This window comes from Anomaloglossus baeobatrachus (assembly GCF_048569485.1).
Source record: "Anomaloglossus baeobatrachus isolate aAnoBae1 chromosome 5 unlocalized genomic scaffold, aAnoBae1.hap1 SUPER_5_unloc_17, whole genome shotgun sequence".
Lineage (NCBI taxonomy): Eukaryota > Metazoa > Chordata > Amphibia > Anura > Aromobatidae > Anomaloglossus > Anomaloglossus baeobatrachus.
In genome coordinates this window covers 646,144-666,838 of record NW_027441792.1, presented here as the reverse complement: position 1 = coordinate 666,838, position 20,695 = coordinate 646,144, and the positions used below count along the sequence as shown (strand labels likewise).

General features: G+C 47.1%; 1 protein-coding gene and 1 pseudogene across 1 annotated transcript in view; both read left to right on the top strand.

Annotated features, from left to right (window-relative positions):
- Positions 1 to 20,695, top strand: part of LOC142258913 (uncharacterized) — a 185,962-nt pseudogene that overhangs the window by 101,683 nt on the left and 63,584 nt on the right.
- Positions 1 to 20,695, top strand: part of LOC142258910 (gastrula zinc finger protein XlCGF66.1-like) — a 56,533-nt gene that overhangs the window by 21,568 nt on the left and 14,270 nt on the right. Inside the window, exon 2 of the mRNA XM_075331470.1 lies at positions 18,748 to 18,885. The gene's annotated coding sequence lies outside the window, so the exon portion shown is untranslated. The remainder of the gene's footprint in view (positions 1 to 18,747; positions 18,886 to 20,695) is intronic.

Below are 20,695 nucleotides of genomic sequence, written 5' to 3'. Positions count from 1 at the left end.
CTGTATATAGGGAGGCTGTGTGGGGGACTTGTACTGTATATAGGAGGCTGTGTGGGGGCTTATACTGTATATAGGGAGGCTGTGTGGGGGACTTATACTGTATATAGGAGGCTGTGTGGGGGCTTACACTGTATATAGGGAGGCTGTGTGGGGATTTATACTGTATATAGAGAGGCTGTGTGGGGGCTTATACTGTATATAGGGAGGCTGTGTGGGGGCTTATACTGTATATAGAGAGGCTGTGTGGGGGCTTATACTGTATATAGAGAGGCTGTGTGGGGGCTTACACAGTATATAGAGAGGCTGTGTGGGGGCTTACACAGTATATAGAGAGGCTGTGTGGGGGCTTATACAGTATATAGAGAGGCTGTGTGGGGGCTTATACTGTATATATAGAGGCTGTGTGGGGCTTATACTGTATATAGAGAGGCTGTGTGGGGGCTTATACTGTATATAGAGAGGCTGTGTGGGGGCTTATACTGTATATAGAGAGGCTGTGTGGGGCTTATACTGTATATAGAGAGGCTGTGTGGGGCTTATACTGTATATAGGGAGGCTGTGTGGGGCTTATACTGTATATAGAGAGGCTGTGTGGGGGCTTATACTGTATATAGGAGGCTGTGTGGGGCTTATACTGTATATAGAGAGGCTGTGTGGGACTTATACTGTATATAGAGAGGCTGTGTGGGGGCTTATACTGTATATAGAGAGGCTGTGTGGGGGCTTATACTGTATATAGAGAGGCTGTGTGGGGGGTTATACTGTATATAGAGAGGCTGTGTGGGGGGCTTATACTGTATATAGAGAGGCTGTGTGGGGGGCTTATACTGTATATAGAGAGGCTGTGTGTGGGGCTTATACTGTATATAGAGAGGCTGTGTGGGGGATTATACTGTATATAGAGAGGCTGTGTGGGGGGTTATACTGTATATAGAGAGGCTGTGTGGGGGGTTATACTGTATATAGGAGGCTGTGGGGGGCTTATACTGTATATAGGGAGGCTGTGTGGGGGCTTATACTGTATATAGAGAGGCTGTGTGGGGGCTTATACTGTATATAGAGAGGCTGTGTGGGGCTTATACTGTATATAGAGAGGCTGTGGGGGGCTTATACTGTATATAGAGAGGCTGTGGGGGGCTTATACTGTATATAGAGAGGCTGTGTGGGGCTTATACTGTATATAGAGAGGCTGTGGGGGGCTTATACTGTATATAGAGAGGCTGTGTGGGGGCTTATATTGTATATAGAGAGGCTGTGTGGGGGCTTATACTGTATATAGGAGGCTGTGTGGGGGCTTATACTGTATATAGGAGGCTGTGTGGGGGGCTTGTACTGTATATAGGAGGCTGTGTGGGGGCTTATACTGTATATAGGGAGGCTGTGTGGGGGACTTATACTGTATATAGGGAGGCTGTGTGGGGGACTTGTACTGTATATAGGAGGCTGTGTGGGGGCTTATACTGTATATAGGGAGGCTGTGTGGGGGACTTGTACTGTATATAGGAGGCTGTGTGGGGGCTTATACTGTATATAGGGAGGCTGTGTGGGGGGCTTATACTGTATATAGAGAGGCTGTGTGGGGGCTTATACTGTATATAGGGAGGCTGTGTGGGGGACTTATACTGTATATAGGAGGCTGTGTGGGGGCTTATACTGTATATAGAGAGGATGTGTGGGGGCTTATACTGTATATAGAGAGGCTGTGTGGGGGCTTATACTGTATATAGGGAGGCTGTGTGGGGATTTATACTGTATATAGAGAGGCTGTGTGGGGATTATACTGTATATAGGGAGGCTGTGTGGGGGCTTATACTGTATATAGAGAGGCTGTGGGGGCTTATACTGTATATAGAGAGGCTGTGTGGGGGCTTATACTGTATATAGGGAGGCTGTGTGGGGGACTTGTACTGTATATAGGAGGCTGTGTGGGGGCTTATACTGTATATAGGGAGGCTGTGTGGGGGACTTATACTGTATATAGGAGGCTGTGTGGGGGCTTATACTGTATATAGAGAGGCTGTGTGGAGGCTTATACTGTATATAGAGAGGCTGTGTGGGGACTTATACTGTATATAGGAGGCTGTGTGGGGGCTTATACTGTATATAGAGAGGCTGTGTGGGGGCTTATACTGTATATAGAGAGGCTGTGTGGGGGCTTATACTGTATATAGGGAGGCTGTGTGGGGGACTTATACTGTATATAGGAGGCTGTGTGGGGGCTTATACTGTATATAGAGAGGCTGTGTGGGTGCTTATACTGTATATAGAGAGGCTGTGTGGGGGCTTATACTGTATATAGGGAGGCTGTGTGGGGGGCTTATACTGTATATAGAGAGGCTGTGTGGGGGCTTATACTGTATATAGAGAGGCTGTGTGGGGGCTTATACTGTATATAGAGAGGATGTGTGGGGGCTTATACTGTATATAGAGAGGCTGTGTGGGGGCTTATACTGTATATAGGGAGGCTGTGTGGGGATTTATACTGTATATAGAGAGGCTGTGTGGGGGCTTATACTGTATATAGGGAGGCTGTGTGGGGGCTTATACTGTATATGGGAGGCTGTGTGGGGGCTTATACTGTATATAGGAGGCTGTGTGGGGGCTTATACTGTATATGGGAGGCTGTGTGGGGGCTTATACTGTATATAGGGAGGCTGTGTGGGGGCTTATACTGTATATAGAGAGGCTGTGTGGGGGCTCATACTGTATATAGAGAGGATGTGTGGAGGCTTATACTGTATATAGAGAGGCTGTGTGGGGGCTTATACTGTATATAGAGAGGCTGTGGGGGCTTATACTGTATATAGAGAGGCTGTGTGGGGGCTTATACTGTATATAGAGAGGCTGTGGGGGCTTATACTGTATATAGAGAGGCTGTGTGGGGGCTTATACTGTATATAGAGAGGCTGTGGGGGCTTATACTGTATATAGAGAGGCTGTGTGGGGGCTTATACTGTATATAGGAGGCTGTGTGGGGCTTATACTGTATATAGGGAGGCTGTGTGGGGGCTTATACTCTATATAGAGAGTCTGTGTGGGGGCTTATACTCTATATAGGGAGGCTGTGTGGGGGACTTATACTGTATATAGGAGGCTGTGTAGGGGCTTATACTGCATATAGGGAGGCTGTGTGGAGGCTTATACTCTATATAGGGAGGCTGTGTGGGGGATTTATACTTTATATAGAGAGGCTGTGTGGGGGCTTATACTGTATATAGGAGGCTGTGTGGGGCTTATACTGTATATAGGGAGGCTGTGTGGGGGCTTATACTCTATATAGGGAGGCTGTGTGGAGGCTTATACTGTATATAGGGAGGCTGTGTGGGGGGCTTATACTGTATATAGGGAGGCTGTGTGGGGGGCTTATACTGTATATAGAGAGGCTGTGTGGGGGATTATACTGTATATAGGGAGGCTGTGTGGGGGCTTATACTGTATATAGGAGGCTGTGTGGGGGCTTATACTGTATATAGAGAGGCTGTGTGGGGGCTTATACTGTATATAGAGAGGCTGTGTGGGGGCTTATACTGTATATAGAGAGGATGTGTGGGGGCTTATACTGTATATAGAGAGGCTATGTGGGGGCTTATACTGTATATAGGGAGGCTGTGTGGGGATTTATACTGTATATAAAGAGGCTGTGTGGGGGCTTATACTGTATATAGGGAGGCTGTGTGGGGGCTTATACTGTATATGGGAGGCTGTGTGGGGGCTTATACTGTATATAGGAGGCTGTGTGGGGGCTTATACTGTATATGGGAGGCTGTGTGGGGGCTTATACTGTATATAGGGAGGCTGTGTGGGGGCTTATACTGTATATAGAGAGGCTGTGTGGGGGCTCATACTGTATATAGAGAGGCTGTGTGGGGGCTTATACTGTATATAGAGAGGCTGTGGGGGCTTATACTGTATATAGAGAGGCTGTGTGGGGGCTTATACTGTATATAGAGAGGCTGTGGGGGCTTATACTGTATATAGAGAGGCTGTGTGGAGGCTTATACTGTATATAGGAGGCTGTGGGGGGCTTATACTGTATATAGGGAGGCTGTGTGGGGGCTTATACTGTATATAGAGAGGCTGTGTGGGGGCTTATACTGTATATAGAGAGGCTGTGTGGGGCTTATACTGTATATAGAGAGGCTGTGGGGGGCTTATACTGTATATAGAGAGGCTGTGTGGGGCTTATACTGTATATAGAGAGGCTGTGGGGGGCTTATACTGTATATAGAGAGGCTGTGTGGGGGCTTATATTGTATATAGAGAGGCTGTGTGGGGGCTTATACTGTATATAGGAGGCTGTGTGGGGGCTTATACTGTATATAGGAGGCTGTGTGGGGGGCTTGTACTGTATATAGGAGGCTGTGTGGGGGCTTATACTGTATATAGGGAGGCTGTGTGGGGGGCTTATACTGTATATAGGGAGGCTGTGTGGGGGACTTGTACTGTATATAGGAGGCTGTGTGGGGGACTTGTACTGTATATAGGAGGCTGTGTGGGGGCTTATACTGTATATAGGGAGGCTGTGTGGGGGACTTGTACTGTATATAGGAGGCTGTGTGGGGGCTTATACTGTATATAGGGAGGCTGTGTGGGGGGCTTATACTGTATATAGAGAGGCTGTGTGGGGGCTTATACTGTATATAGAGAGGCTGTGTGGGGGCTTATACTGTATATAGAGAGGCTGTGTGGGGGACTTATACTGTATATAGGAGGCTGTGTGGGGGCTTATACTGTATATAGAGAGGATGTGTGGGGGCTTATACTGTATATAGAGAGGCTGTGTGGGGGCTTATACTGTATATAGGGAGGCTGTGTGGGGATTTATACTGTATATAGAGAGGCTGTGTGGGGATTATACTGTATATAGGGAGGCTGTGTGGGGGCTTATACTGTATATAGAGAGGCTGTGGGGGCTTATACTGTATATAGAGAGGCTGTGTGGGGGCTTATACTGTATATAGGGAGGCTGTGTGGGGGACTTGTACTGTATATAGGAGGCTGTGTGGGGGCTTATACTGTATATAGGGAGGCTGTGTGGGGGACTTATACTGTATATAGGAGGCTGTGTGGGGGCTTATACTGTATATAGAGAGGCTGTGTGGAGGCTTATACTGTATATAGAGAGGCTGTGTGGGGGCTTATACTGTATATAGGAGGCTGTGTGGGGGCTTATACTGTATATAGAGAGGCTGTGTGGGGGCTTATACTGTATATAGAGAGGCTGTGTGGGGGCTTATACTGTATATAGGGAGGCTGTGTGGGGGACTTATACTGTATATAGGAGGCTGTGTGGGGGCTTATACTGTATATAGAGAGGCTGTGTGGGTGCTTATACTGTATATAGAGAGGCTGTGTGGGGGCTTATACTGTATATAGGGAGGCTGTGTGGGGGGCTTATACTGTATATAGAGAGGCTGTGTGGGGGCTTATACTGTATATAGAGAGGCTGTGTGGGGGCTTATACTGTATATAGAGAGGATGTGTGGGGGCTTATACTGTATATAGGGAGGCTGTGTGGGGGCTTATACTGTATATGGGAGGCTGTGTGGGGGCTTATACTGTATATAGGAGGCTGTGTGGGGGCTTATACTGTATATGGGAGGCTGTGTGGGGGCTTATACTGTATATAGGGAGGCTGTGTGGGGGCTTATACTGTATATAGAGAGGCTGTGTGGGGGCTCATACTGTATATAGAGAGGATGTGTGGAGGCTTATACTGTATATAGAGAGGCTGTGTGGGGGCTTATACTGTATATAGAGAGGCTGTGGGGGCTTATACTGTATATAGAGAGGCTGTGTGGGGGCTTATACTGTATATAGAGAGGCTGTGGGGGCTTATACTGTATATAGAGAGGCTGTGTGGGGGCTTATACTGTATATAGAGAGGCTGTGGGGGCTTATACTGTATATAGAGAGGCTGTGTGGGGGCTTATACTGTATATAGGAGGCTGTGTGGGGCTTATACTGTATATAGGGAGGCTGTGTGGGGGCTTATACTCTATATAGAGAGTCTGTGTGGGGGCTTATACTCTATATAGGGAGGCTGTGTGGGGGACTTATACTGTATATAGGAGGCTGTGTAGGGGCTTATACTGCATATAGGGAGGCTGTGTGGAGGCTTATACTCTATATAGGGAGGCTGTGTGGGGGATTTATACTGTATATAGAGAGGCTGTGTGGGGGCTTATACTGTATATAGGAGGCTGTGTGGGGCTTATACTGTATATAGGGAGGCTGTGTGGGGGCTTATACTCTATATAGGGAGGCTGTGTGGAGGCTTATACTGTATATAGGGAGGCTGTGTGGGGGGCTTATACTGTATATAGGGAGGCTGTGTGGGGGGCTTATACTGTATATAGAGAGGCTGTGTGGGGGATTATACTGTATATAGGGAGGCTGTGTGGGGGCTTATACTGTATATAGAGAGGCTGTGTGGGGGCTTATACTGTATATAGAGAGGCTGTGTGGGGGCTTATACTGTATATAGAGAGGATGTGTGGGGGCTTATACTGTATATAGAGAGGCTGTGTGGGGGCTTATACTGTATATAGGGAGGCTGTGTGGGGATTTATACTGTATATAGAGAGGGTGTGTGGGGGCTTATACTGTATATAGGGAGGCTGTGTGGGGGCTTATACTGTATATGGGAGGCTGTGTGGGGGCTTATACTGTATATAGGAGGCTGTGTGGGGGCTTATACTGTATATGGGAGGCTGTGTGGGGGCTTATACTGTATATAGGGAGGCTGTGTGGGGGCTTATACTGTATATAGAGAGGCTGTGTGGGGGCTCATACTGTATATAGAGAGGCTGTGGGGGCTTATACTGTATATAGAGAGGCTGTGTGGGGGCTTATACTGTATATAGAGAGGCTGTGGGGGCTTATACTGTATATAGAGAGGCTGTGTGGAGGCTTATACTGTATATAGGAGGCTGTGTGGGGCTTATACTGTATATAGGGAGGCTGTGTGGGGGCTTATACTCTATATAGAGAGTCTGTGTGGGGGCTTATACTCTATATAGGGAGGCTGTGTGGGGGACTTATACTGTATATAGGAGGCTGTGTAGGGGCTTATACTGCATATAGGGAGGCTGTGTGGAGGCTTATACTCTATATAGGGAGGCTGTGTGGGGGATTTATACTGTATATAGAGAGGCTGTGTGGGGGCTTATACTGTATATAGGAGGCTGTGTGGGGCTTATACTGTATATAGGGAGGCTGTGTGGGGGCTTATACTCTATATAGGGAGGCTGTGTGGAGGCTTATACTGTATATAGGGAGGCTGTGTGGGGGGCTTATACTGTATATAGGGAGGCTGTGTGGGGGGCTTATACTGTATATAGAGAGGCTGTGTGGGGGCTTATACTGTATATAGGAGGCTGTGTGGGGGCTTATACTGTATATAGAGAGGCTGTGTGGGGGCTTATACTGTATATAGGGAGGCTGTGTGGGGGCTTATACTGTATATAGGGAGGCTGTGTGGGGGGCTTATACTGTATATAGGGAGGCTGTGTGGGGGGCTTATACTGTATATAGGAGGCTGTGTGGGGGGCTTATACTGTATATAGGGAGGCTGTGTGGGGGGCTTATACTGTATATAGAGAGACGAAGCTGAAGTTGGTTTCTTATTCATCAGTTTCTTATTCGGCAATTTAGTATTTTCAGTTTTTTACACATTTAACAACAAAAATAACACATCACAATAATACAATACAATGCACTGAGGTGCCCTAATATAAATACACTCAAAATCAGCTGCAAAAATTATAAAACTGGCAAAAAAATGGGCATGAAAGTGGGCACCAAAGTATGTTAGTGAAAGGGTTAAATGGCTTTGGGCCACTGATCTCACACCATAAATACAAACCTTCATAATTTTGTACAAATCTGCACAAGTCAAAATCTTCACAATAATCCACTCATTTAAGACGGCTGTGTGGGGATTTATACTGTATATAGAGAGGCTGTGTGGGGCTTATACTGTATATAGAGAGGCTGTGTGGGGGCTTATACTGTATATAGAGAGGTTGTGTGGGGGCTTATACTGTATATAGAGAGGATGTGTGGGGGATTATACTGTATATAGGGAGGCTGTGTGGGGGCTTATACTGTATATAGAGAGGATGTGTGGGGGATTATACTGTATATGGGAGGCTGTGTGGGGGCTTATACTGTATATAGGGAGGCTGTGTGGGGGCTTATACTGTATATAGAGAGGCTGTGTGGGGGCTCATACTGTATATAGAGAGGATGTGTGGAGGCTTATACTGTATATAGAGAGGCTGTGTGGGGGCTTATACTGTATATAGAGAGGCTGTGGGGGCTTATACTGTATATAGAGAGGCTGTGTGGGGGCTTATACTGTATATAGAGAGGCTGTGGGGGCTTATACTGTATATAGAGAGGCTGTGTGGGGGCTTATACTGTATATAGAGAGGCTGTGGGGGCTTATACTGTATATAGAGAGGCTGTGTGGGGGCTTATACTGTATATAGGAGGCTGTGTGGGGCTTATACTGTATATAGGGAGGCTGTGTGGGGGCTTATACTCTATATAGAGAGTCTGTGTGGGGGCTTATACTCTATATAGGGAGGCTGTGTGGGGGACTTATACTGTATATAGGAGGCTGTGTAGGGGCTTATACTGCATATAGGGAGGCTGTGTGGAGGCTTATACTCTATATAGGGAGGCTGTGTGGGGGATTTATACTGTATATAGAGAGGCTGTGTGGGGGCTTATACTGTATATAGGAGGCTGTGTGGGGCTTATACTGTATATAGGGAGGCTGTGTGGGGGCTTATACTCTATATAGGGAGGCTGTGTGGAGGCTTATACTGTATATAGGGAGGCTGTGTGGGGGGCTTATACTGTATATAGGGAGGCTGTGTGGGGGGCTTATACTGTATATAGAGAGGCTGTGTGGGGGATTATACTGTATATAGGGAGGCTGTGTGGGGGCTTATACTGTATATAGGAGGCTGTGTGGGGGCTTATACTGTATATAGAGAGGCTGTGTGGGGGCTTATACTGTATATAGAGAGGCTGTGTGGGGGCTTATACTGTATATAGAGAGGATGTGTGGGGGCTTATACTGTATATAGAGAGGCTATGTGGGGGCTTATACTGTATATAGGGAGGCTGTGTGGGGATTTATACTGTATATAAAGAGGCTGTGTGGGGGCTTATACTGTATATAGGGAGGCTGTGTGGGGGCTTATACTGTATATGGGAGGCTGTGTGGGGGCTTATACTGTATATAGGAGGCTGTGTGGGGGCTTATACTGTATATGGGAGGCTGTGTGGGGGCTTATACTGTATATAGGGAGGCTGTGTGGGGGCTTATACTGTATATAGAGAGGCTGTGTGGGGGCTCATACTGTATATAGAGAGGCTGTGTGGGGGCTTATACTGTATATAGAGAGGCTGTGGGGGCTTATACTGTATATAGAGAGGCTGTGTGGGGGCTTATACTGTATATAGAGAGGCTGTGGGGGCTTATACTGTATATAGAGAGGCTGTGTGGAGGCTTATACTGTATATAGGAGGCTGTGGGGGGCTTATACTGTATATAGGGAGGCTGTGTGGGGGCTTATACTGTATATAGAGAGGCTGTGTGGGGGCTTATACTGTATATAGAGAGGCTGTGTGGGGCTTATACTGTATATAGAGAGGCTGTGGGGGGCTTATACTGTATATAGAGAGGCTGTGTGGGGCTTATACTGTATATAGAGAGGCTGTGGGGGGCTTATACTGTATATAGAGAGGCTGTGTGGGGGCTTATATTGTATATAGAGAGGCTGTGTGGGGGCTTATACTGTATATAGGAGGCTGTGTGGGGGCTTATACTGTATATAGGAGGCTGTGTGGGGGGCTTGTACTGTATATAGGAGGCTGTGTGGGGGCTTATACTGTATATAGGGAGGCTGTGTGGGGGGCTTATACTGTATATAGGGAGGCTGTGTGGGGGACTTGTACTGTATATAGGAGGCTGTGTGGGGGACTTGTACTGTATATAGGAGGCTGTGTGGGGGCTTATACTGTATATAGGGAGGCTGTGTGGGGGACTTGTACTGTATATAGGAGGCTGTGTGGGGGCTTATACTGTATATAGGGAGGCTGTGTGGGGGGCTTATACTGTATATAGAGAGGCTGTGTGGGGGCTTATACTGTATATAGAGAGGCTGTGTGGGGGCTTATACTGTATATAGAGAGGCTGTGTGGGGGACTTATACTGTATATAGGAGGCTGTGTGGGGGCTTATACTGTATATAGAGAGGATGTGTGGGGGCTTATACTGTATATAGAGAGGCTGTGTGGGGGCTTATACTGTATATAGGGAGGCTGTGTGGGGATTTATACTGTATATAGAGAGGCTGTGTGGGGATTATACTGTATATAGGGAGGCTGTGTGGGGGCTTATACTGTATATAGAGAGGCTGTGGGGGCTTATACTGTATATAGAGAGGCTGTGTGGGGGCTTATACTGTATATAGGGAGGCTGTGTGGGGGACTTGTACTGTATATAGGAGGCTGTGTGGGGGCTTATACTGTATATAGGGAGGCTGTGTGGGGGACTTATACTGTATATAGGAGGCTGTGTGGGGGCTTATACTGTATATAGAGAGGCTGTGTGGAGGCTTATACTGTATATAGAGAGGCTGTGTGGGGACTTATACTGTATATAGGAGGCTGTGTGGGGGCTTATACTGTATATAGAGAGGCTGTGTGGGGGCTTATACTGTATATAGAGAGGCTGTGTGGGGGCTTATACTGTATATAGGGAGGCTGTGTGGGGGACTTATACTGTATATAGGAGGCTGTGTGGGGGCTTATACTGTATATAGAGAGGCTGTGTGGGTGCTTATACTGTATATAGAGAGGCTGTGTGGGGGCTTATACTGTATATAGGGAGGCTGTGTGGGGGGCTTATACTGTATATAGAGAGGCTGTGTGGGGGCTTATACTGTATATAGAGAGGCTGTGTGGGGGCTTATACTGTATATAGAGAGGATGTGTGGGGGCTTATACTGTATATAGGGAGGCTGTGTGGGGGCTTATACTGTATATGGGAGGCTGTGTGGGGGCTTATACTGTATATAGGAGGCTGTGTGGGGGCTTATACTGTATATGGGAGGCTGTGTGGGGGCTTATACTGTATATAGGGAGGCTGTGTGGGGGCTTATACTGTATATAGAGAGGCTGTGTGGGGGCTCATACTGTATATAGAGAGGATGTGTGGAGGCTTATACTGTATATAGAGAGGCTGTGTGGGGGCTTATACTGTATATAGAGAGGCTGTGGGGGCTTATACTGTATATAGAGAGGCTGTGTGGGGGCTTATACTGTATATAGAGAGGCTGTGGGGGCTTATACTGTATATAGAGAGGCTGTGTGGGGGCTTATACTGTATATAGAGAGGCTGTGGGGGCTTATACTGTATATAGAGAGGCTGTGTGGGGGCTTATACTGTATATAGGAGGCTGTGTGGGGCTTATACTGTATATAGGGAGGCTGTGTGGGGGCTTATACTCTATATAGAGAGTCTGTGTGGGGGCTTATACTCTATATAGGGAGGCTGTGTGGGGGACTTATACTGTATATAGGAGGCTGTGTAGGGGCTTATACTGCATATAGGGAGGCTGTGTGGAGGCTTATACTCTATATAGGGAGGCTGTGTGGGGGATTTATACTGTATATAGAGAGGCTGTGTGGGGGCTTATACTGTATATAGGAGGCTGTGTGGGGCTTATACTGTATATAGGGAGGCTGTGTGGGGGCTTATACTCTATATAGGGAGGCTGTGTGGAGGCTTATACTGTATATAGGGAGGCTGTGTGGGGGGCTTATACTGTATATAGGGAGGCTGTGTGGGGGGCTTATACTGTATATAGAGAGGCTGTGTGGGGGATTATACTGTATATAGGGAGGCTGTGTGGGGGCTTATACTGTATATAGAGAGGCTGTGTGGGGGCTTATACTGTATATAGAGAGGCTGTGTGGGGGCTTATACTGTATATAGAGAGGATGTGTGGGGGCTTATACTGTATATAGAGAGGCTGTGTGGGGGCTTATACTGTATATAGGGAGGCTGTGTGGGGATTTATACTGTATATAGAGAGGCTGTGTGGGGGCTTATACTGTATATAGGGAGGCTGTGTGGGGGCTTATACTGTATATGGGAGGCTGTGTGGGGGCTTATACTGTATATAGGAGGCTGTGTGGGGGCTTATACTGTATATGGGAGGCTGTGTGGGGGCTTATACTGTATATAGGGAGGCTGTGTGGGGGCTTATACTGTATATAGAGAGGCTGTGTGGGGGCTCATACTGTATATAGAGAGGCTGTGTGGGGGCTTATACTGTATATAGAGAGGCTGTGGGGGCTTATACTGTATATAGAGAGGCTGTGTGGGGGCTTATACTGTATATAGAGAGGCTGTGGGGGCTTATACTGTATATAGAGAGGCTGTGTGGAGGCTTATACTGTATATAGGAGGCTGTGTGGGGCTTATACTGTATATAGGGAGGCTGTGTGGGGGCTTATACTCTATATAGAGAGTCTGTGTGGGGGCTTATACTCTATATAGGGAGGCTGTGTGGGGGACTTATACTGTATATAGGAGGCTGTGTAGGGGCTTATACTGCATATAGGGAGGCTGTGTGGAGGCTTATACTCTATATAGGGAGGCTGTGTGGGGGATTTATACTGTATATAGAGAGGCTGTGTGGGGGCTTATACTGTATATAGGAGGCTGTGTGGGGCTTATACTGTATATAGGGAGGCTGTGTGGGGGCTTATACTCTATATAGGGAGGCTGTGTGGAGGCTTATACTGTATATAGGGAGGCTGTGTGGGGGGCTTATACTGTATATAGGGAGGCTGTGTGGGGGGCTTATACTGTATATAGAGAGGCTGTGTGGGGCCTTATACTGTATATAGGAGGCTGTGTGGGGGCTTATACTGTATATAGAGAGGCTGTGTGGGGGCTTATACTGTATATAGGGAGGCTGTGTGGGGGCTTATACTGTATATAGGGAGGCTGTGTGGGGGGCTTATACTGTATATAGGGAGGCTGTGTGGGGGGCTTATACTGTATATAGGGAGGCTGTGTGGGGGGCTTATACTGTATATAGAGAGACGAAGCTGAAGTTGGTTTCTTATTCATCAGTTTCTTATTCGGCAATTTAGTATTTTCAGTTTTTTACACATTTAACAACAAAAATAACACATCACAATAATACAATACAATGCACTGAGGTGCCCTAATATAAATACACTCAAAATCAGCTGCAAAAATTATAAAACTGGCAAAAAAATGGGCATGAAAGTGGGCACCAAAGTATGTTAGTGAAAGGGTTAAATGGCTTTGGGCCACTGATCTCACACCATAAATACAAACCTTCATAATTTTGTACAAATCTGCACAAGTCAAAATCTTCACAATAATCCACTCATTTAAGACGGCTGTGTGGGGATTTATACTGTATATAGAGAGGCTGTGTGGGGCTTATACTGTATATAGAGAGGCTGTGTGGGGGCTTATACTGTATATAGAGAGGTTGTGTGGGGGCTTATACTGTATATAGAGAGGATGTGTGGGGGATTATACTGTATATAGGGAGGCTGTGTGGGGGCTTATACTGTATATAGAGAGGATGTGTGGGGGATTATACTGTATATAGGGAGGCTGTGTGGGGCTTATACTGTATATAGGGAGGCTGTGTGGGGCTTATACTGTATATAGAGAGGCTGTGTGTGGGGCTTATACTGTATATAGGAGGCTGTGTGGGGCTTATACTGTATATAGAGAGGCTGTGTGGGGGCTTATACTGTATATAGAGAGGCTGTGTGGGGGCTTATACTGTATATAGAGAGGATGTGTGGGGGATTATACTGTATATAGGGAGGCTGTGTGGGGCTTATACTGTATATAGGGAGGCTGTGTGGGGCTTATACTGTATATAGAGAGGCTGTGTGGGGGCTTATACTGTATATAGAGAGGATGTGTGGGGGCTTATACTGTATATAGAGAGGCTGTGTGGGGGCTTATACTGTATATAGGGAGGCTGTGGGGATTTATACTGTATATAGAGAGGCTGTGTGGGGGCTTATACTGTATATAGAGAGGCTGTGTGGGGGCTTATACTGTATATAGAGAGGATGTGTGGGGGATTATACTGTATATAGGGAGGCTGTGTGGGGGCTTATACTGTATATAGAGAGGCTGTGTGGGGCGTATACTGTATATAGAGAGGCTGTGTGGGGGCTTATACTGTATATAGGGAGGCTGTGTGGGGGGCTTATACTGTATATAGGGAGGCTGTGTGGGGGGCTTATACTGTATATAGAGAGGCTGTGTGGGGGCTTATACTGTATATAGAGAGGCTGTGTGGGGGCTTATACTGTATATAGGGAGGCTGTGTGGGGGACTTGTACTGTATATAGGAGGCTGTGTGGGGGCTTATACTGTATATAGGGAGGCTGTGTGGGGGACTTATACTGTATAAAGGAGGCTGTGTGGGGGCTTACACTGTATATAGGGAGGCTGTGTGGGGATTTATACTGTATATAGGGAGGCTGTGTGGGGGCTTATACTGTATATAGGGAGGCTGTGTGGGGGCTTATACTGTATATAGAGAGGCTGTGTGGGGGCTTATACAGTATATAGAGAGGCTGTGTGGGGGCTTATACTGTATATAGGAGGCTGTGTGGGGTTTATACTGTATATAGGGAGGCTGTGTGGGGGCTTATACTCTATATAGAGAGTCTGTGTGGGGGCTTATACTGTATATAGAGAGGATGTGTGGGGGATTATACTGTATATAGGAGGCTGTGTGGGGCTTATACTGTATATAGAGAGGCTGTGTGGGGGCTTATACTGTATATAGAGAGGATGTGTGGGGGCTTATACTGTATATAGGGAGGCTGTGTGGGGATTTATACTGTATATAGAGAGGCTGTGTGGGGGCTTATACTGTATATAGAGAGGCTGTGTGGGGGCTTATACTGTATATAGAGAGGATGTGTGGGGGATTATACTGTATATAGGGAGGCTGTGTGGGGGCTTATACTGTATATAGAGAGGCTGTGTGGGGCGTATACTGTATATAGAGAGGCTGTGTGGGGGGCTTATACTGTATATAGGAGGCTGTGTGGGGCTTATACTGTATATAGAGAGGCTGTGTGGGGGCTTATACTGTATATAGAGAGGATGTGTGGGGGCTTATACTGTATATAGAGAGGCTGTGTGGGGGCTTATACTGTATATAGGGAGGCTGTGTGGGGATTTATACTGTATATAGAGAGGCTGTGTGGGGGCTTATACTGTATATAGAGAGGATGTGTGGGGGATTATACTGTATATAGGGAGGCTGTGTGGGGGCTTATACTGTATATAGAGAGGCTGTGTGGGGCGTATACTGTATATAGAGAGGCTGTGTGGGGGCTTATACTGTATATAGGGAGGCTGTGTGGGGGGCTTATACTGTATATAGGGGAGGCTGTGTGGGGGGCTTATACTGTATATAGAGAGGCTGTGTGGGGGCTTATACTGTATATAGAGAGGCTGTGTGGGGGCTTATACTGTATATAGGGAGGCTGTGTGGGGGACTTGTACTGTATATAGGAGGCTGTGTGGGGGCTTATACTGTATATAGGGAGGCTGTGTGGGGGACTTATACTGTATATAGGAGGCTGTGTGGGGGCTTACAATGTATATAGGGAGGCTGTGTGGGGATTTATACTGTATATAGAGAGGCTGTGTGGGGGCTTATACTGTATATAGGGAGGCTGTGTGGGGGCTTATACTGTATATAGAGAGGCTGTGTGGGGGCTTATACTGTATATAGAGAGGCTGTGTGGGGGCTTATACAGTATATAGAGAGGCTGTGTGGGGGCTTATACTGTATATAGGAGGCTGTGTGGGGGCTTATACTGTATATAGGAGGCTGTGTGGGGCTTATACTGTATATAGGGAGGCTGTGTGGGGGCTTATACTCTATATAGAGAGTCTGTGTGGGGGCTTATACTCTATATAGGGAGGCTGTGTGGAGGCTTATACTCTATATAGGGAGGCTGTGTGGGGGCTTATACTGTATATAGAGAGGCTGTGTGGGGGCTTATACTGTATATAGGAGGCTGTGTGGGGCTTATACTGTATATAGGGAGGCTGTGTGGGGGCTTATACTCTATATAGAGAGTCTGTGTGGGGGCTTATACTCTATATAGGGAGGCTGTGTGGAGGCTTATACTCTATATAGGGAGGCTGTGTGGGGGCTTATACTGTATATAGAGAGGCTGTGTGGGGGACTTATACTGTATATAGGAGGCTGTGTGGGGGCTTATACTGTATATAGAGAGGCTGTGTGGGGGCTTATACTGTATATAGGAGGCTGTGTGGGGGCTTATACTGTATATAGGGAGGCTGTGTGGGGCTTATACTGTATATAGGGAGGCTGTGTGGGGGCTTATACTCTATATAGGGAGGCTGTGTGGAGGCTTATACTCTATATAGGGAGGCTGTGTGGGGGCTTATACTGTATATAGGGAGGCTGTGTGGGGGCTTATACTGTATATAGGGAGGCTGTGTGGGGGGCTTATACTGTATATAGGGAGGCTGTGTGGGGGGCTTATACTGTATATAGAGAGACGAAGCTGAAGTTGGTTTCTTATTCATCAGTTTCTTATTCGGCAATTTAGTATTTTCAGTTTTTTACACATTTAACAACAAAAATAACACATCACAATAATACAATACAATGCACTGATGTGCCCTAATATAAATACACTCAAAATCAGCTGCAAAAATTATAAAACTGGCAAAAAAATGGGCATGAAAGTATGTTAGTGAAAGGGTTAAATGGCTTTGGGTCACTGATCTCACACCATAAATACAAACCTTCATAATTTTGTACAAATCTGCACAAGTCAAAATCTTCACAATAATCCACTCATTTAAGACGGACTGGAGCTCCTTGACTTTGATGTCAGTTCTGATGCCCAGAACCTGGGTCGGGGTCAGCACCCTGCAACCCTGGTCAAATGACAGGACCCTGGGCTGCCGGGGGGGCCCACTTGTAGTGGCAGGACAAGTCACCGCTACTCAGGGGGCCCAATGCCCGCTCTGTCACCCCCCCCCCCCTCCCCCGGAGGTACGCACTATCAATTGTATCGGCATCGCAGTTACCGATACAATTGAAAGCAATGAATGATGAAATATAGCGGCGCGCTCCCTCTCTTATCATTCTCCCGCTGTATCTGTCGGCTCTGACAGCTCAGCAGCGGAGCGTGGTGACGTCAACACTCTGCTCCTGCTGAGAGGTCAGAGTGACAGCAGTGGACGTGCTGAGGAGACCGGAGCAGCAGGGGAACGAGGAAAAGTGAGTATGTATTAATCACTGTAGGCAGACAATTATGGGGGCTGTTGTGACTGGGTAGGCGGCAGAGCAGTAAGGGACACCAGGCCGATGAACAATCCAACAAGAATTAATAAGGCAGGGAGCATAAACCATTCAATATTAAAATGGTTCTTTAGAGTCCACACGAAGGAAACAGATCCGGGGGCGCCACACGGCAATGCGACGCCAATGAAAATGTAACAGTCCTCAAATGAGTTCCCTAAATCCAGCAGCGTGGCAGATGTTCCTCAATGTCCAATCGTCCATATACGGGCAAAAAAGGAGCTGGCCTCAACCAGTTCCTCTTCCTTCACCCAACAAAGCATAACTAAACTAAAAATACATGTGTCTGAATCTCCCACCTCTCCTTAGATCCACCCCCCTAGATGGGGAGAAGGGCTCAGACCCACCCCTTTAACATTTACTACTTGTAGCTCCTAGTTAGAAAGAAGTTTCTAGACACAGTGTCCAGAGATTGTGTATTAGGGAAGCCTCCTGCAGAGGAGAACAATATATATGCAACCCCCCACCAGATCAAGGAGCTACTGCTGAAGCCTGATTACAATATGGTACAGGCTGGGAGTTATAATGTTACAACCCCTTCCCCTCTCAATTTGTGCACGGACTAGTAACCTCAACAGGTTGCTTGTCAAGTGCACCTAAACATGGCTGACATGACTCAGGGCTCCTCCTGCCTGGACAATCAGTCTGCATTTTGGTGTTGGCTGCCTCTTCTATATTGTATTGTAAAGTTATAGGGTTGAAGAGCCAGGCTCCTTCGTAGTAAGCGTCCATTGTCCCCAGAGACTCTGTTCAGCCAGGTGAGGGGATTGTGATCAGTAACCACAGTGAATTCTCGCCCATACAGATACGGCCTTAGTTTCCTAAGGGCCCATACAACAGCCAGACATTCCTTCTCAACAGTTGCATAGGCCACTTCTCAGTCCAGCAGCTTCTTGCTGAGGTAGGCAATGGGGTGCTCCTCCCCAGGTGCATTCACCTGGCTGAGTACAGCACCCAGTCCATAAGAAGAGACGTCCATCTGCACAATAAATCTCCGCTTGTAGTCTGGAGCAGCCAGAACAGGGTCGCAGACCAGGGCGTCCTTCAGCCGGTTAAAAGCCTCATCACAGACTGGAGTCCAGATCACCAGCCGGGGCATTGTTTTCTTGGTGGGATCTGTAAGAGGCTTGGCCACACTGCTGAAATGAGAAACTAATTTTTGGTAATAACTGGCAGTGCCCAAGAAAGCCATAACTTGTTTCTTGGTTTGGGGTACAGGCCAGTCTCTAATAGCCTGGATTTTGGCAGGTTCAGGACGTAACTTCCCTCCTCCTACTCGATGCCCTAGGTATTGGACTTCACCCATCCCCAATTGGCATTTATCAGGTCGAATGGTTAGGCCTGCTGCGAGAATCCGGTCAAGAACAACAGCTACTTGATTCAGATGTTCATCCCATGTGTGGCTGAAGATGGCGATATCATCCAGGTAGGCACAATCGAAGTCACCACATCCCCGGAGGATCTGGTCCACCATTCTCTGAAAGGTTGCAGGGGCGTTCTTCATTCCGAAAGGCATGTTCAGAAATTCATACAGACCTTCCTCCGTCAGGGAAATTTGCCAGTATCCCTTACTGAGATCCAAGCTGGTGACATATCGTGCCCCAGCTAGCCGGTCTAGAAGTTTATCAATGCGGGGCATTGGGTAAGCATCACTGATGGTATGGTCATTTAGTCGTCTGTAGTCCACACAAAATTGAGCACTCCCATCTTTCTTGGGTACTAACACAACAGGAGAGGCCCAAGGACTATGGGAGGCCTGAATCACCCCAAGCTGTAACATCTCCAGCTCATGCTGCATGGTGTTTCTAACGGATTCTGGTACCCGGTAGGGAGCCTGCTGTATGGGACTGTGTATTAGGGATTCTGTATTCTCCTGCAGAGGAGAACAATATATATGCAACCCCCCACCAGATCAAGGACAATACCTACTGCTGAAGCCTGATTACAATATGGTACAGGCTGGGGGAATATAATGTTAAAGTTGTATGCTACATGAGGGTGCCTAATGCTATCTGGGTCTGGAGGAAGGTCTCCCAAGTTAAAGGTGGTGTCACACATAGTGACGACGACAACGACGTTGCTGCTAAGTCACCATTTTCTGTGACGTAGCAGCGATGTTCCGTCGCTGTCGCTGTGTGTGACATCCAGCAACGACCTCTCCCCTGCTGTGAGGTCGCCGGTCGTTGCTGAATGTCCTGCTTCATTTTTTGGACGTTGCTCTCCCACTGTGAAGCACACATCGCTGTGTGTGACAGCGAGAGAGTGACGAACTGAAGCGAGCAGGGAGCCGGCGTCTGGCAGCCTGCGGTAAGCTGTACCCACGGTAAACATCGGGTAACCAAGAAGCCCTTTCCTTGGTTACCCGATATTTACCTTAGTTACTAGCGTCCGCCGCTTTCACACTGCCAGTGCTGGCTCCCTGCATACGTAGCTGGAGTACACATCGGGTAATTAACCCAATGTGTACTCTGCCTAGGAGTGCAGGGAACAGGGAGCCGGCACTGGCAGCGTGAGAACGGCGGACGCTAGTAACTAAGGTAAATATCAGGTAACCAAAAGAAGTGCTTTCCTTGGTTACCTGATATTTACCTTAGTTATGCTTCCACGCGTCGCTGCTGGCTGGGGGCTGGTCACTGGTCGCTGGTGAAATCTGCCTGTTTGACAGCTCACCAGCGACCATGTAACGTCGCAGCAGTGATCCTGATAAGGTCAGATTGCTAGTCGTGATCGCTGCTGCGTCGCTATGTGTGACACCATCTTAAGGCTCCCTCTCTTTCCAGCCAGCGATGACAAGCTTGTTTGAGCCTGTGGGCATACAGTTTGAAAGACCTTTCCCCATCACTGGCTAAAGCAGGGCTGTGGAGTCGGTAAGCCAAACCTTCGACTCCGACTCCGACTCCGACTCCTCAAATTCTCTTGCACCGACTCCGACTCCGGCTCCGACTCCGACTCCGGCTCCGACTCCGACTCCGGCTCCGACTCCGACTCCTACATATATTGCTTATAGTTAGGTGAAAAATTTATTGTAGTACATGAATATGTGTATGTGAACATTAGACATTTAATAATTTTTATGATACAATAATCAAGATATTTGGATAGAACATAAAATATATTTATTGGATACAACTTTAGAACACAAAAAACTGTAATAAATTGTAAATATGTAATACACTATGTAATATACAGTAGATTACATATATATCTTGTGTGTGTATATACACTGTGTATATATA